This window comes from Primulina tabacum, chromosome 10, assembly GCF_025594145.1.
Source record: "Primulina tabacum isolate GXHZ01 chromosome 10, ASM2559414v2, whole genome shotgun sequence".
Lineage (NCBI taxonomy): Eukaryota > Viridiplantae > Streptophyta > Magnoliopsida > Lamiales > Gesneriaceae > Primulina > Primulina tabacum.
The window spans coordinates 37,958,036-37,974,047 of record NC_134559.1 but is presented as its reverse complement, the minus strand read 5'-3'; the positions used below and the strand labels follow the sequence as shown (position 1 = coordinate 37,974,047).

The 16,012-nt window shown below is 44.3% G+C and overlaps 16 non-coding genes and 4 pseudogenes across 16 annotated transcripts; all 20 read left to right on the top strand.

Annotated features, from left to right (window-relative positions):
* The first annotated feature begins 444 nt into the window (after positions 1-444).
* Positions 445-563, top strand: LOC142514605 (5S ribosomal RNA). Its single transcript, XR_012810493.1, has one exon. It is a non-coding gene; the product is annotated as a 5S ribosomal RNA (ribosomal RNA).
* A 685-nt stretch (positions 564-1,248) lies between these two features.
* On the top strand, positions 1,249-1,366 carry LOC142512595 (5S ribosomal RNA; annotated as a pseudogene).
* A 685-nt stretch (positions 1,367-2,051) lies between these two features.
* Positions 2,052-2,170, top strand: LOC142517331 (5S ribosomal RNA). Its single transcript, XR_012813083.1, has one exon. It is a non-coding gene; the product is annotated as a 5S ribosomal RNA (ribosomal RNA).
* A 684-nt stretch (positions 2,171-2,854) lies between these two features.
* On the top strand, positions 2,855-2,972 carry LOC142510892 (5S ribosomal RNA; annotated as a pseudogene).
* Positions 2,973-3,656: 684 nt separating this feature from the next.
* LOC142508275 (5S ribosomal RNA) lies at positions 3,657-3,780 on the top strand. Its single transcript, XR_012806497.1, has one exon. It is a non-coding gene; the product is annotated as a 5S ribosomal RNA (ribosomal RNA).
* A 578-nt stretch (positions 3,781-4,358) lies between these two features.
* On the top strand, positions 4,359-4,476 carry LOC142513681 (5S ribosomal RNA). The gene has a single exon (XR_012809615.1). It is a non-coding gene; the product is annotated as a 5S ribosomal RNA (ribosomal RNA).
* A 680-nt stretch (positions 4,477-5,156) lies between these two features.
* LOC142514604 (5S ribosomal RNA) lies at positions 5,157-5,275 on the top strand. The gene has a single exon (XR_012810492.1). It is a non-coding gene; the product is annotated as a 5S ribosomal RNA (ribosomal RNA).
* A 680-nt stretch (positions 5,276-5,955) lies between these two features.
* On the top strand, positions 5,956-6,074 carry LOC142514530 (5S ribosomal RNA). Its single transcript, XR_012810419.1, has one exon. It is a non-coding gene; the product is annotated as a 5S ribosomal RNA (ribosomal RNA).
* Positions 6,075-6,757: 683 nt separating this feature from the next.
* LOC142510724 (5S ribosomal RNA) lies at positions 6,758-6,876 on the top strand. The gene has a single exon (XR_012808674.1). It is a non-coding gene; the product is annotated as a 5S ribosomal RNA (ribosomal RNA).
* Positions 6,877-7,558: 682 nt separating this feature from the next.
* LOC142512042 (5S ribosomal RNA) lies at positions 7,559-7,682 on the top strand (annotated as a pseudogene).
* A 683-nt stretch (positions 7,683-8,365) lies between these two features.
* Positions 8,366-8,485, top strand: LOC142507244 (5S ribosomal RNA). Its single transcript, XR_012805505.1, has one exon. It is a non-coding gene; the product is annotated as a 5S ribosomal RNA (ribosomal RNA).
* A 681-nt stretch (positions 8,486-9,166) lies between these two features.
* Positions 9,167-9,286, top strand: LOC142515811 (5S ribosomal RNA). The gene has a single exon (XR_012811636.1). It is a non-coding gene; the product is annotated as a 5S ribosomal RNA (ribosomal RNA).
* Positions 9,287-9,972: 686 nt separating this feature from the next.
* LOC142516919 (5S ribosomal RNA) lies at positions 9,973-10,091 on the top strand. The gene has a single exon (XR_012812687.1). It is a non-coding gene; the product is annotated as a 5S ribosomal RNA (ribosomal RNA).
* Positions 10,092-10,775: 684 nt separating this feature from the next.
* LOC142512386 (5S ribosomal RNA) lies at positions 10,776-10,894 on the top strand. The gene has a single exon (XR_012808835.1). It is a non-coding gene; the product is annotated as a 5S ribosomal RNA (ribosomal RNA).
* A 685-nt stretch (positions 10,895-11,579) lies between these two features.
* LOC142516576 (5S ribosomal RNA) lies at positions 11,580-11,699 on the top strand. Its single transcript, XR_012812363.1, has one exon. It is a non-coding gene; the product is annotated as a 5S ribosomal RNA (ribosomal RNA).
* Positions 11,700-12,380: 681 nt separating this feature from the next.
* Positions 12,381-12,499, top strand: LOC142513548 (5S ribosomal RNA). The gene has a single exon (XR_012809489.1). It is a non-coding gene; the product is annotated as a 5S ribosomal RNA (ribosomal RNA).
* Positions 12,500-13,183: 684 nt separating this feature from the next.
* On the top strand, positions 13,184-13,302 carry LOC142507418 (5S ribosomal RNA). Its single transcript, XR_012805677.1, has one exon. It is a non-coding gene; the product is annotated as a 5S ribosomal RNA (ribosomal RNA).
* A 684-nt stretch (positions 13,303-13,986) lies between these two features.
* Positions 13,987-14,104, top strand: LOC142515113 (5S ribosomal RNA). Its single transcript, XR_012810973.1, has one exon. It is a non-coding gene; the product is annotated as a 5S ribosomal RNA (ribosomal RNA).
* Positions 14,105-14,789: 685 nt separating this feature from the next.
* On the top strand, positions 14,790-14,906 carry LOC142515240 (5S ribosomal RNA). The gene has a single exon (XR_012811096.1). It is a non-coding gene; the product is annotated as a 5S ribosomal RNA (ribosomal RNA).
* A 675-nt stretch (positions 14,907-15,581) lies between these two features.
* LOC142511535 (5S ribosomal RNA) lies at positions 15,582-15,702 on the top strand (annotated as a pseudogene).
* Positions 15,703-16,012: the final 310 nt, after the last annotated feature.

Below are 16,012 nucleotides of genomic sequence, written 5' to 3'. Positions count from 1 at the left end.
ACCGCTTCTCTTAAGCTTTCGTTTCCACGAGAAATCCGCTTAGGAAGTTCGAAATTCGATTCCGGTTCCATTTTATCGTATCCCAGGCATAATAATAGCATAACATTCGTTATTTCCTTCTTCTTATTTTTTTTTTCTATTTTCTGGGAACATTTATCGATTTTTGTTGTCCTGAGCCGGTTCTGTGCGGAAGGGTATGACGCAGATTACTCCGGAGACGGTTAACTCATTAAAAACAATTATTTCGACTGTTTTATCCATTATTTCCATAAACGGTCGCGACACGAGGTCTTCCCAGGGAGGTCACCCATCCTAGCTCTGCCATCGTGCCAGAACGCTTAACTTCATAGTTATGATTGGGCGAGAGCAGTGCCGCGTGTTGTCCATCGCCGCCCGCTCCACACGTACTCGAGGGATATAAAAATAAACATCCTACTCAATGTCGGGTGCGATCATACCAGCACTAATGCACCGGATCCCATCAGAACTCCGAAGTTAAGCATTCTTGGACGAGAGCAGTACTTGGATGGGTGACCCCCTGGGAAGTCCTCGTGTTGCACCCCTTTTCGTGTTTTTCTATTTTTGATTACTTGTTGACAGACGATTTTCGGCTCAAATCATCTGAATCTCGATCGGGACCAGATAAGACATGTGAAATGAAAGTAGCTCGGGCATTGCCGGATTTAGACAAAATTGTAGGCTAATTTGATTGTAAACGGGCAAACGGACGAGACTCATTACTACGCAATGAGCTGACGAGATTTTAGCCGAATTCCTTCTCTAAAACCCTCGAAATTGCGATTTACCGCTTCTGTTAAGCTTTCGTTTCCTCGAGAAATCCACTTAGGAAGTTCGAAATTCGATTCCGGTTCCTTTTTATCGTATCCCAAGCATAATAATAGCTTTACATTCTTTATTTCCTTCTTCTTATTTTTTTTTTCTATTTTATGGGAACATTTATCGATTTTTGTTGTCGTTAGCCGGTTCTGTGCGGAAGGGTATGACGCAGATTACTCCGGAGACGGTTAACTCATTAAAAAAAATTATTTCGACTGTTTTATCAATAATTAACGTAAACGGTCGCGACACGAGGTCTTCCCAGGGAGGTCACCCATCCTACCTCTGCCATCGCGCCAGAACGCTTAACTTCATGGTTATGATTGGGCGAGAGCAGTGCCGCGTATTGTCCATCGCCGCTCGCTCTACACGTACTCGAGGGATATAAGAATAAACATCCCACTCAATGTCGGGTACGATCATACCAGCACTAATGTCAGGATCCCATCAGAACTCCGAAGTTAAGCATGCTTAGGCTAGAGCAGTACTAGGATGTGTGACTCCCTGGGAAGTCCTCGTGTTGCACCCCTTTTCGTGTTTTTGTATTTTTGATTACTTGTTGACAGACGATTTTCGGCTCAAATCATCTGAATTTCAATCGGGACCAGATAAGACATGTGAAATGAAAGTAGCTCGGGCACTGCCGGATTTGGACAAAATTGTAGGCTAATTTGATTGTGAACGGGCAAACGGACGAGACTCATTACCACGCAATGAGCTGACGAGATTTTAGCCGAATTCCTTCTCTAAGACCCTCTAATTTGCGATTTAACGCTTCTGTTAAGCTTTCGTTTCCTCGAGAAATCCGCTTAGGAAGTTCGAAATTCGATTCCGGTTCCATTTTATCGTATCCCAGACATAATAATAGCATTACATTCGTTATTTCCTTCTTCTTATTGTTTTTTTCTATTTTCTGGGAACATTTATCGATTTTTGTTGTCCTGAGCCGGTTCTGTGCGGAAGGGTATGACGCAGATTACTCCGGAGACGGTTAACTCATTAAAAACAATTATTTCGACTGTTTTATCCATTATTTCCGTAAACGGTCGCGACACGAGGTCTTCCCAGGGAGGTCACCCATCCTAGCTCTGCCATCGTGCCAGAACGCTTAACTTCATGGTTATGATTGGGCGAGAGCAGTGCCGCGTGTTGTCCATCGCCGCCCGCTCCACACGTACTCGAGGGATGTAAGAATAAACATCCCACTCAATGTCGGGTGCGATCATACCAGCACTAATGCACCGGATCCCATCAGAACTCCGAAGTTAAGCATTCTTGGGCGAGAGCAGTACTAGGATGGGTGACACCCTGTGAAGTCCTCGTGTTGCACCCCTTTTCGTGTTTTTCTATTTTTGATTACTTGTTGACAGACGATTTTCGGCTCAAATCATCTGAATCTCGATCGGGACCAGATAAGACATGTGAAATGAAAGTAGCTCGGGCACTGCCGGATTTGGACAAAATTGTAGGCTAATTTGATTGTAAACGGGCAAACGGACGAGACTCATTACTACGCAATGAGCTGACGAGATTTTAGCCGAATTCCTTCTCTAAAACCCTCGAATTTGTGATTTACCGCTTCTGTTAAGCTTTCGTTTCCTCGAGAAATCCGCTTAGGAAGTTCGAAATTCGATTCCGGTTCCATTTTATCGTATCTCAGGCATAATAATAGCTTTACAATCTTTATTTCCTTCTTCTTATTTTTTTTTCTATTTTATGGGAACATTTATCGATTTTTGTTGTCGTTAGCCGGTTATGTGCGGAAGGGTATGACGCAGATTACTCCGGAGACGGTTAACTCATTAAAAACAATTATTTCGACTGTTTTATCAATAATTTACGTAAACGGTCGCGACACGAGGTCTTCCCAGGGAGGTCACCCATCCTACCTCTGCCATCGTGCCAGAACGCTTAACTTCATGGTTATGATTGGGCGAGAGCAGTGCCGCGTGTTGTCCATCGCCGCTCGCTCTACACGTACTCGAGGGATATAAGAATAAACATCCCACTCAATGTCGGGTACGATCATACCAGCACTAATGTAAGGATCCCATCAGAACTCCGAAGTTAGGCGTGCTTGGGCTAGAGCAGTACTAGGATGGGTGACCCCCTGGGAAGTCCTCGTGTTGCACCCCTTTTCGTGTTTTTCTATTTTTGATTACTTGTTGACAGACGATTTTCGGCTCAAATAATCTGAATTTCGATCGGGACCAGATAAGACATGTGAAATGAAAGTAGCTCGGCACTGCCGGATTTGGACAAAATTGTAGGCTAATTTGATTGTGAACGGGCAAACGGACGAGACTCATTACCACGCAATGAGCTGACGAGATTTTAGCCGAATTCCTTCTCTAAGACCCTTTAATTTGCGATTTAACGCTTCTGTTAAGCTTTCGTTTCCTCGAGAAATCCGCTTAGGAAGTTCGAAATTCGATTCTGGTTCCATTTTATCGTATCCCAGGCATAATAATAGCTTTACATTCGTTATTTCCTTCTTCTTATTTTTTTTTCTATTTTCTGGGAACATTTATCGATTTTTGTTGTCGTTAGCCGGTTCTGTGCGGAAGGGTATGACGCAGATTACTCCGGAGACGGGTTAACTCATTAAAAACAATTATTTCGACTGTTTTATTCATAATTTACGTAACCGGTCGCGACACGAGGTCTTCCCAGGGAGGTCACCCATCCTAGCTCTGCCATCGCGCCAGAACGCTTAACTTCATGGTTATGATTGAGCGAGAGCAGTGCCGCGTGTTGTCCATCGCCGCCCGCTCTACACGTACTCGAGGGATATAAGAATAAACATCCCACTCAATGTCGGGTGCGATCATACCAGCACTATTGCACCGGATCCCATCAGAACTTCGAAGTTAAGCGTGCTTGGGCGAGAGCAGTACTAGGATGGGTGACCCGGTCCCCTGGGAAGTCCTCGTGTTGTACCCTTTTTCGTGTTTTTCTATTTTTGATTACTTGTTGACAGACGATTTTCGGCTCAAATCATCTGAATCTCAATCGGGACCAGATAAGACATGTGAAATGAAAGTAGCTCGGGCACTGCCGGATTTAAACAAAATTGTAGGCTAATTTGATTGTAAACGGGCAAACGGACGAGAAATCCGCTTAGAAAGTTCGAAATTCGATTCCGGTTCCATTTTATCGTATTCCAGGCATAATGATAGCTTTACATTCGTTAATTCCTTCTTCTTATTTTTTTTCTATTTTCTGGGAACATTTATCGATTTTTGTTGTCGTTAGCCGGTTCTGTGCGGAGGGTATGACGCAGATTACTCCGGAGACGTTTAACTCATTAAAAACAATTATTTCGACTGTTTTATCCATAATTACGTAAACGGTCGCGACACGAGGTCTTCCCAGGGAGGTCACCCATCCTACCTCTGCCATCGCGCCAGAACGCTTAACTTCATGGTTATGATTGGGCGAGAGCAGTGCCGCGTGTTGTCCATCGCCGCCCGCTCCACACGTACTCGAGGGATATAAGAATAAACATCCCACTCAATGTCGGGTGCGATCATACCAGCACTAATGCACCGGATCCATCAGAACTCCGAAGTTAAGCGTGCTTGGGCGAGAGCAGTACTAGGATGGGTGACCCCCTGGGAAGTCCTCGTGTTGCACCCCTTTTCGTGTTTTTCTATTTTGATTACTTGTTGAAGACGATTTTCGGCTCAAATCATCTGAATCTCGATCGGGACCAGATAAGACATGTGAAATGAAAGTAGCTCGGGCACTGCCGGATTTGGACAAAATTGTAGGCTAATTTGATTGTAAACGGCAAACGGACGAGACTCATTACTACGCAATGAGCTGACGAGATTTTAGCCAAATTCCTTCTCTAAGACCCTCTAATTTGCGATTTAACGCTTCTGTTAAGCTTTCGTTTCATCAAGAAATTCGCTTAGGAAGTTCGAAATTCGATTTCGGTTCCATTTTATTGTATCCCAGGCATAATAATAGCTTTACATTCGTTATTTCCTTCTTCTTATTTTTTTTCTATTTTCTGGGAACATTTATCGATTTTTGTAGTCGTGAGCCGGTTCTGTGCAGAAGGGTATGACGCAGATTACTCCGGAGACGGTTAACTCATTAAAAACAATTATTTCGACTGTTTTATCCATAATTTACGTAACCGATCCCGACACGAGGTCTTCCCAGGGAGGTCACCCATCCTAGCTCTGCCATCGCGCCAGAACGCTTAACTTAATGGTTATGATTGGACGAGAGCAGTGCCGCGTGTTGTCCATCGCCGCCCGCTCCACACGTACTCGAGGGATATAAGACTAAACATCCCACTCAATGTCGGGTGCGATCATACCAGCCCTAATGCACCGGATCCCATCAGAACTCCGAAGTTAAGCGTGCTTGGGCGAGAGCAGTACTAGGATGGGTGACACCCTGGGAAGTCCTCGTGTTGCACCCCTTTTCGTGTTTTTCTATTTTTGATTACTTGTTGACAGACGATTTTGGGCTCAAATAATCTGAATCTCGATTGGGAGCAGATAAGACATGTGAAATGAAAGTAGCTCGGGCACTGCCGGATTTGGACAAAATTATAGGCTAATTTGATTGTAAATGGGCAAACGGACGAGACTTATTACTACGCAATGAGCTGACGAGATTTTAGCCGAATTCCTTCTCTAAGACCCTATAATTTGCGATTTACCGCTTCTGTTAAGCTTTCGTTTCCTCGAGAAATCCGCTTAGGAAGTTCGAAATTGATTCCGGTTCCATTTTATCGTATCCCAGGCATAATAATAGCTTTACATTCGTTATTTTCTTCTTCTTATTTTTTTCTATTTTCTGGGAACATTTATCGATTTTTGTTGTCGTGAGCCGGTTCTGTGCGGAAGGGTATGACGCAGATTACTCCGGAGACAGTTAACTCATTAAAAACAATTCTTTCGACTGTTTTATCCATAATATACGTAAACGGTCGCGACACGAGTACTTCCCAGGGAGGTTACCCATCCTAGCTCTGCCATCGCGCCAGAACACTTAACTTCATGGTTCTGATTGGGCGAGAGCAGTGCCGTGTGTTGTCCATCGGCGCCTTCTCCACACGTACTCTTGGGAGATAAGAATAAACATCCACTCAATGTCCGGTGCGATCATACCAGTACTAATTCACCGGATCCCATCAGAACTCCGAAGTAAAGCGTGCTTGGGCGAGAGCAGTACTAGGATGGGTGACCCCCTGGGAAGTCCTCGTGTTGCACCCCTTTTCGTGTTTTTCTATTTCTGATTACTTGTTGACAGACGATTTTCGGCTCAAATCATCTGAATCTCGATTGGGACCAGATAAGACATGTGAAATGAAAGTAGCTCGGGCACTGCCGGATTTGGACAAAATTGTAGGCTAATTTGATTGTAAATGGGCAAACGGACGAGACTTATTACTACGCAATGAGCTGACGAGATTTTAGCCGAATTCCTTCCTTAAACCCTCGAATTTGCGATTTACCGCTTCTGTTAAGCTTTCGTTTCCTCGAGAAATCCGCTTAGGAAGTTCGAAATTCGATTCCGGTTCCATTTTATCGTATCTCAGGCATAATAATAGCTTTACATTCTTTATTTCCTTCTTCTTATTTTTTTTTCTATTTTATGGGAACATTTATCGATTTTTGTTGTCGTTAGCCGGTTCTGTGCGGAAGGGTATGACGCAGATTACTCCGGAGACGGTTAACTCATTAAAAACAATTATTTCGACTGTTTTATCCATAATTTACGTAAACGGTCGCGACACGAGGTCTTCCCAGGGAGGTCACCCATCCTACCTCTGCCATCGCGCCTGAACGCTTAACTTCTTGGTTATGATTGGGCGAGAGCAGTGCCGCGTGTTGTCCATCGCCGCCTGCTCCACACGTACTCGAGGGATATAAGAATAAACATCCCACTCAATGTCGGGTGCGATCATACCAGCACTAATGCACCGGATCCCATCAGAACTCCGAAGTTAAGCGTGCTTGGGCGAGAGCAGTACTAGGATGGATGACCCCCAGGGAAGTCCTCGTGTTGCACCCCTTTTCGTGTTTTTCTATTTTTGATTACTTGTTGACAGACGATTTTCGGCTCAAATCATCTGAATCTCGATCGAGACAAGATAAGACATGTGAAATGAAAGTAGCTCGAGCACTGCCGGATTTGGACAAAATTGTAGGCTAATTTGATTGTTAACGGGCAAACGGACGAAACTCATTACTACGCAATGAGCTGACGAGATTTTAGCCGAATTCCTTCTCTAAGACCCTCTAATTTGCGATTTACCGCTTCTTTTAAGCTTTCGTTTCCTCCAGAAATCCGCTTAGGAAGTTCGAAATTCGATTCCGGTTCCATTTTATCGTATTCCAGGCATAATAATAGCTTTACATTCGTTATTTCCTTCTTCTTATTTTTTTTCTATTTTCTGGGAACATTTATCGATTTTTGTTGTCGTGAGCCGGTTCTGTGCAGAAGGGTATGACGCAGATTACTCCGGAGACGGTTAACTCATTAAAAACAATTATTTCGACTGTTTTATCCATAATTTAGGTAAACGATCGCGACACGAGGTCTTCCATGGGAGGTCACCCATCCTACCTCTGCCATCGCGTCAGAACGCTTAACTTCATGGTTATGATTGGCGAGAGCAGCGCCGCGTGTTGTCCATCGCCGCCCGCTCCACACGTACTCGAGGGATATAAGAATAAACATCCCACTCAATGTCGGGTGCGATCATACTAGCATTAATGCACCGTATCCTATCAGAACTCCAAAGTTAAGCGTGCTTGGGCGAGAGCAGTACTAGGATGGGTGACCCGGTCCCCTGGGAAGTCCTCGTGTTGTACCCTTTTTTGTGTTTTTCTATTTTTGATTACTTGTTGACAGACGATTTTCGGCTCAAATCATATGAATCTCGATCGGGACCAGATAAGACATGTGAAATGAAAGTAGCTCGAGCACTGCCGGATTTGGACAAAATTGTAGGCTAATTTGATTGAAAACGGGCAAACGGACGAGACTCATTGCTACGCAACGAGCTGACGAGATTTTTGCCGAATTTCTTCTCTAAGACCCTCTAATTTGCGATTTACCGCTTCTGTTAAGCTTTCGTTTCCTCGAGAAATCCGCTTAGGAAGTTCGAAATTCGATTCCGGTTCCATTTTATCGTATCCCAGGCATAATAATAGCTTTACATTCGTTATTTCCTTCTTCTTATTTTTTTTCTATTTTCTGGGAACTTTTATCGATTTTTGTTGTCATTAGCCGGTTCTGTGCGGAAGGGTATGACGCAGATTACTCCGGAGAAGGTTAACTCATTAAAAACAATTATTTCGACTGTTTTATCCATAATTTACGTAAACGGTCGCGACACGAGGTCTTCCCAGGGAGGTCACCCATCCTACCTCTGCCATCGCGCCAGAACGCTTAACTTCATGGTTATGATTGGGCGAGAGCAGTGCCGCGTGTTGTCCATCGCCGCCCGCTCCACACGTACTCGAGGGATATAAGAATAAACATCCCACTAAATGTCGGGTGTGATCATACTAGCATTAATGCACCGGATCCCATCAGAACTCCGAAGTTAAGCGTGCTTGGGCGAGAGCAGTATTAGGATGGGTGACCCCCTGAGGAAGTCTTCGTGTTGCACTCTTTTTCGTGTTTTTCTAATTTTGATTACTTGTTGACAGATGATTTTCGGCTCAAATCATCTGAATCTCGATTGGGACTAGATAAGACATATGAAATGAAAGTAGCTCGAGCACTGCCAGATATGGACAAAATTGTAGGCTAATTTGATTGTAAACGGGCAAACGGACGAGACTCATTATTACGCAATGAGCTGACGAGATTTTAGCCGAATTCCTTCTCTAAGACCCTCTAATTTGCGATTAAACGCTTCTGTTAAGCTTTCGTTTCCTCGAGAAATCCGCTTAGGAAGTTCGAAATTCGATTCCTGTTCCATTTTATCGTATCCCAGGCATAATAATAGCTTTACATTCGTTATTTCCTTCTTATTTTTTTTCTATTTTCTGGGAACATTTATCGATCTTTGTTGTCGTTAGCCGGTTCTGTGCGGAAGGGTATGACGCAGATTACTCCGGAGACAGTTAACTCATTAAAAACAATTATTTCGACTGTTTTATCCATAATATACGTAAACGGTCGCGACACGAGGTCTTCCCAGGGAGGTCACCCATCCTAGCTCTGCCATCGCGCCAGAACGCTTAACTTCATGGTTATGATTGGGCGAGAGCAGTGCCGCGTGTTGTCCATCGCCGCCCGCTCCACACGTACTCGAGGGATATAAGAATAAACAATCCCACTCAATGTCGGGTGCGATCATACCAGCACTAATGCACCGGATCTCATCAGAACTCCGAAGTTAAGCGTGCTTGGAGAGAGAGCAGTACTAGGATGGGTGACCTCCTGGGAAGTCCTCGTGTTGCACCCTTTTCGTGTTTTTCTATTTTAGATTACTTGTTGACAGACGATTTTCGGCTCAAAATCATCTGAATCTCGATCGGGACCAGATAAGACATGTGAAATGAAAGTAGCTCAGGCACTGCCGGATTTGGACAAATATGTAGGCTAATTTGATTGTAAACGGGCAAACGGACGAGACTCATTACTACTGCAATGAGCTGACGAGATTTTAGCCGAATTCCTTCTCTAAGACCCTCTAATTTGCGATTTAGCGCTTCTGTTAAGCTTTCGTTTCCTCGAGAAATCCGCTTAGGAAGTTCGAAATTCGATTCCGGTTCCATTTTATCGTATCCCAGGCATAATAGTAGCTTTACATTCGTTATTTCCTTCTTCTTATTTTTTTTTTCTATTTTCTGGGAACATTTATCGATTTTTGTTGTCGTGAGCCGGTTCTGGACGGAAGGGTATGACGCAGATTACTCCGGAGACGGTTAACTCATTAAAAACAATTATTTCGACTGTTTTATCCATAATTTACGTAAACGGTCGCGACACGAGGTCTTCCCAGGGAGGTCACCCATCCTAGCTCTGCCATCGCGCCAGAACGCTTAACTTCAAGATTATGATTGGGCGAGAGCAGTGCCGCGTGTTGTCCATCGCCGCCCGCTCCACACGTACTCGAGGGATATAAGAATAAACATCCCACTCAATGTCGGGTGCGATCATACCAGCACTAATGCACCGGATCCCATCAGAACTCCGAAGTGAAGCGTGCTTGGGCCAGAGCAGTACTAGGATGGGTGACCCTCTGGGAAGTACTCGTGTTGCAACTATTTTCGTGTTTTTCTATTTTTGATTACTTGTTGACAGACGATTTTCGGCTCAAATCATCTGAATTTCGTTCAGGACCAGATAAGACATGTGAAATGAAAGTATCTCGGGCACTGCCGGATTTGGACAAAATTGTAGGCTAATTTGATTGTAAACGGGCAAACGGACGAGACTCATTACTACCCAATGAGCTGACGAGATTTTAGCCGAATTCCTTCTCTAAGACCCTCTAATTTGCGATTAAATGCTTCTGTTAAGCTTTCGTTTCCTCGAGAAATCCGCTTAGGAATTTCGAAATTCGATTCCGGTTCCATTTTATCGTATCCCAGGCATAATAATAGCTTTACATTCGTTATTTCCTTCTTCTTATTTTTTTTTCTATTTTCTGGGAACATTTATCGATTTTTGTTTTCGTTAGCCGGTTCTGTGCGGAAGGGTATGACGCAGATTACTCCGGAGACGGTTAACTCATTAAAAACAATTATTTTGACTTTTTTATTCATAATTTACGTAACCGGTCGCGACACGAGGTCTTCCTAGGGAGGTCACCCATCCTCGCTCTGCCATCACGCCAAAACGCTTAACTTCATGGTTATGATTGGGCCAGAGCAGTGCCGCGTGTTGTCCATCGCCGCCCGCTCCACACGTACTCGAGGGATATAAGAATAAACATCCCACTCAATGTCGGGTGCGATCATACCAGCACTAATGCACCGGATCCCATCAGAACTCCGAAGTAAAGCGTGCTTGGGCGAGAGCAGTACTAGGATGGGTGACCACCTGGGAAGTTCTCGTGTTGCAACCATTTTCGTGTTTTTCTATTTTTGATTACTTGTTGACAGACGATTTTCGGCTCAAATCATCTGAATCTCGATCGAGACCAGATAAGACATGTGAAATGAAAGTAGCTCGGGCACTGCCGGATTTGGACAAAATTGTAGGCTAATTTGATTGTAAACGGGCAAACGGACGAGACTCATTACTACGCAATGAGCTGACGAGATTTTAGCCGAATTCCTTCTCTAAGACCCTCTAATTTGCGATTTAAACGCTTCTGTTAAGCTTTCGTTTCATCGAGAAATCCGCTTAGGAAGTTCGAAATTCGATTCCGGTTCCATTTTATAGTATCCCAGGCATAATAATAGCTTTACATTCGTTATTTCCTTCTTCTTATTTTTTTTCTATTTTCTGGGAACATTTATCGATTTTTGTTGTCGTGAGCCGGTTCTGTGCGGAAGGGTATGACGCAGATTACTCCGGAGACGGTTAACTCATTAAAAACAATTATTTCGACTGTTTTATCCATAATTTACGTAACCGGTCGCGACACGAGGTCTTCCCAGGGAGGTCACCCATCCTAGCCTCTGCCATCGCGCCAGAACGCTTAACTTCATGGTTATGATTGGGCGAGAGCAGTGCCGCGTGTTGTCCATCGCCGCCCGCTCCACACGTACTCGAGGGATATAAGAATAAACATCCCACTCAATGTCGGGTGCGATCATACCAGCACTAATGCACCGGATCCCATCAGAACTACGAAGTTAAGCGTGCTTGGGCTGAGAGCAGTACTAGGATGGGTGACCCCCTGGGAAGTCCTCGTGTTGCACCCTTTTCGTGTTTTTCTATTTTTGATTACTTGTTGATAGACGATTTTCGGCTCAAATCATCTGAATCTCGATCGGGACCAGATAAGACATGTGAAATGAAAGTAGCTCGGGCACTGCCGGATTTGGACAAATTGTAGGCTAATTTGATTGTAAACGGGCAAACGGACGAGACTCATTATTACGCAATGAGCTGACGAGATTTTAGCCGAATTCCTTCTCTAAGACCCTCTAATTTGCGATTTAACGCTTCTGTTAAGCTTTCGTTTCATCATGAAATCCGCTTAGGAAGTTCGAAATTCGATTCCGGTTCCATTTTATCGTATCCGAGGCATAATAATAGCTTTACATTCGTTATTTCCTTCTTCTTATTTTTTTTCTATTTTCTGGGAACATTTATAGATTTTTGTTGTCCTGAGCCGGTTCTGTGCGGAAGGGTATGACGCAGATTACTCCGGAGACGGTTAACTCACTAAAAACATTTATTTCGACTGTTTTATCCATAATTTCCGTAAACGGTCGCGACACGAGGTCTTCCCAGGGAGGTCACCCATCCTAGCTCTGCCATCGCGCCAAAACGCTTAACTTCATGGTTATGATTGGGCGAGAGCAGTGCCGCGTGTTGTCCATCGCCGCCCGTTCCACACGTACTCGAGGGATATAAGAATAAACATCCCACTCAATGTCGGGTGCGATCATACCAGCACTAATGCACAGGATCCCATCAGAACTCCGAAGTTAAGCATGCTTGGGCGAGAGCAGTACTAGGATGGGTGACCCCCTGGGAAGTCCTCGTGTTGCACCCCTTTTCGTGTTTTTCTATTTTTGATTACTTGTTGACAGACGATTTTCGGCTCAAATCATCTGAATCTCGATCGGGACAAAATAAGACATGTGAAATGAAAGTAGCTCGGGCACTGCTTGATTTGGACAAAATTGTAGGCTAATTTGATTGTAAACGGGCAAACGGACGAGACTCATTACTACGCAATGAGCTGACGAGATTTTAGCCGAATTCCTTCTCTAAGACCCTCTAATTTGCGATTTACTGCTTCTGTTAAGCTTTCGTTTCCTCGAGAAATCCGCTTAGGAAGTTCGAAATTCGATTCCGGTTCCATTTTATCGTATCCCATGCACAATAATAGCTTTACATTCGTTATTTCCATCTTCTTATTTTTTTTTCTATTTTCTGGGAACATTTATCGATTTTTGTTGTCGTTAGCCGGTTCTGTGCGAAAGGGTATGACGCAGATTACTCCGGAGACGGTTAACTCATTAAAAACAATTATTTCAACTGTTTTATCCATAATTTACGTAAACGTTCGCGACACGAGGTCTTCCTAGGGAGGTCACCCATCCTCGCTCTGCCATCGCGCCAGAACGCTTAACTTCATGGTTATGATTGGGCGAGAGCAGTGCCACGTGTTGTCCATCGCCGCCCGCTCCACACGTACTCGAGGGATATAAGAATAAACATCCCACTCAATGTCGAGTGCGATCATACCAGCACTAATGCACCGGATCCCATCAGAACTCCGAAGTTAAGCGTGCTTGGGCGAAGAGCAGTACTAGGATCGGTGACCCCTGGGAAGTCCTCGTGTTGCACCCCTTTTCGTGTTTTTCTATTTTTGATTACTTGTTGACAGACGATTTTCGGCTCAAATCATCTGAATCTCGATCGGGACCAGATAAGACATGTGAAATGAAAGTAGCTCGGGCACTGCCGGATTTGGACAAAATTGTAGGCTAATTTGATTGTAAACGGGGCAAACGGACGAGACTCATTACTACGCAATGAGCTGACGAGATTTTAGCCGAATTCTTCTCTAAGACCCTCTAATTTGCGATTTACGCTTCTGTTAAGCTTTCGTTTCCTCGAGAAATCCGCTTAGGAAGTTCGAAATTCGATTCCGGTTCCATTTTATCGTATCCCAGGCATAATAATAGCTTTACATTCGTTATTTCCTTCTTCTTATTTTTTTTTCTATTTTCTGGGAACATTTATCGATTTTTGTTGTCGTGAGCCGGTTCTGTGCGGAAGGGTATGACGCAGATTACTCCGGAGACGGTTAACTCATTAAAAACAATTATTTCGACTGTTTTATCCATAATTTACGTAAACGGTCGCGACACGAGGTCTTCCCTAGGGAGGTCACCCATCCTACCTCTGCCATCGCGCCAGAACGCTTAACTTCATGGTTATGATTGGGCGAGAGCAGTGCCGCGTGTTGTCCATCGCCGCCCGCTCCGCACGTACTCGAGGGATATAAGAATAAACATCCCACTCAATGTCGGGTGCGATCATACCAGCACTAATGCACCGGATCCCATCAGAACTTCGAAGTTAAGCGTGCTTGGACGAGAGCAGTACTAGGATGGGTGACCCCTTGGAAGTCCTCGTGTTGCACCCCTTTTCGTGTTTTTTCTATTTTTGATTACTTGTTGATAGACGATTTTCGGCTCAAATCATCTGAATCTCGATCAAGACCAGATAAGACATGTGAAATGAAAGTAGCTCGGGCAATGCCGGATTTGGACAAAATTGTAGCCTAATTTGATTGTAAACGAGCAAACGGACGAGACTCATTACTACGCAATGAGCTGACGAGATTTTAGCCGAATTCCTTCTCTAAGACCCTCTAATTTGCGATTATCCGCTTCTCTTAAGCTTTCGTTTCCTCGAGAAATCCGATTAGGAAGTTCGAAATTCGATTCCGGTTCCATTTTATCGTATCCGAGGCATAATATAGCTTTACATTCGTTATTTCCTTCTTCTTATTTTTTTTTCTATTTTCTGGGAACATTTATCAATTTTTGTTGTCGTTAGCCGGTTCTGTGCGGAAGGGTATGACTCAGAATACTCCGAGACGGTTAACTCATTAAAAACAATTATTTCGACCTGTTTTATCCATAATTTACGTAACCGGTCCGCGACACGAGGTCTTCCCAGGGAGGTCACCCATCCTAGCTCTGCCATCGCGCCAGAACACTTAACTTCATGGTTATGATTGGGCGAGAGCAGTGCCGCGTGTTGTCCATCGCCGCCCGCTCCGCACGTACTCGAGGGATATAAGAATAAACATCCCACTCAATGTCGGGTGCGATCATACCAGCACTAATGCACCGGATCCCATCAGAACTCCGAAGTTAAGCGTGCTTGGACGAGAGCAGTACTAGGATGGTGACCCCCTGGGAAGTCTCGTGTTGCACCCATTTTCCGTGTTTTTTCTATTTTTATTACTTGTAGACAGACGATTTTCGGCTCAAATCATCTGAATCTCGATCGGGACCAGATAAGACATGTGAAATGAAAGTAGCTCGGGCACTGCCGGATTTGGACAAAATTGTAGGCTAATTTGATTGTAAACGGGCAACGGACGAGACTCATTACTACGCAATGAGCTGACGAGATTTTAGCCGAATTCCTTCTCTAAGACCTCTAATTTGCGATTTACCGCTTCTGTTAAGCTTTCGTTTCCTCGAGAAATCCGCTTAGGAAGTTCGAAATTCGATTCCGGTTCCATTTTATCGTATCCCAGGCATAATAATAGCTTTACATTCGTTATTTCCTTCTTATTTTTTTTTTTCATTTTCTGGAACATTTATCGATTTTTGTTGTCGTAGCCGGTTCTGTGCGGAAGGTATGACGCAGATTACTCCGGAGACGGTTAACTCATTAAAAACAATTATTTCGACGTTTTATCCATAATTTACGTAAACGGTCGCGACACGAGGTCTTCCCAGGGAGGTCACCCATCCTACTCTGCCATCGCGCCAGAACGCTTAACTTCATGGTTATGATTGGGCGAGAGCAGTGCCGCGTGTTGTCCATCGCCGCCCGCTCCGCACGTACTCGAGGGATATAAGAATAAACATCCCACTCAAGTCGGGTGCAATCATACCAGCACTAATGCACTCGGATTCTATCAGAACTCCGAAGTTAGGGCTTCTTGGGCGAGAGCAGGTACTAGGATGGGTGACCCCCTGGGAAGTCCTCGTGTTGCACCCCTTTTCGTGTTTTCTATTTTTATTACTTGTAAGACGACGATTTTCGGCTCAATCATCTGAATCGCGATCGGAGACCAGATAAGACATGTGAAATGAAAGTAGCTCGGGCACTGCCGGATTTGGACAAAATTGTAGGCTAATTTGATTGTAAACGGGCAAACGACGAGACTCATTACTACGCAATGAGCTGACGAGATTTTAGCCGAATTCCTTCTCTAAGACCCTCTAATTTGCGATTTACCGCTTCTGTTAAGCTTTCGTTTCCTCGAGAAATCCGCTTAGGAAGTTCGAAATTCGATTCCGGTTCCATT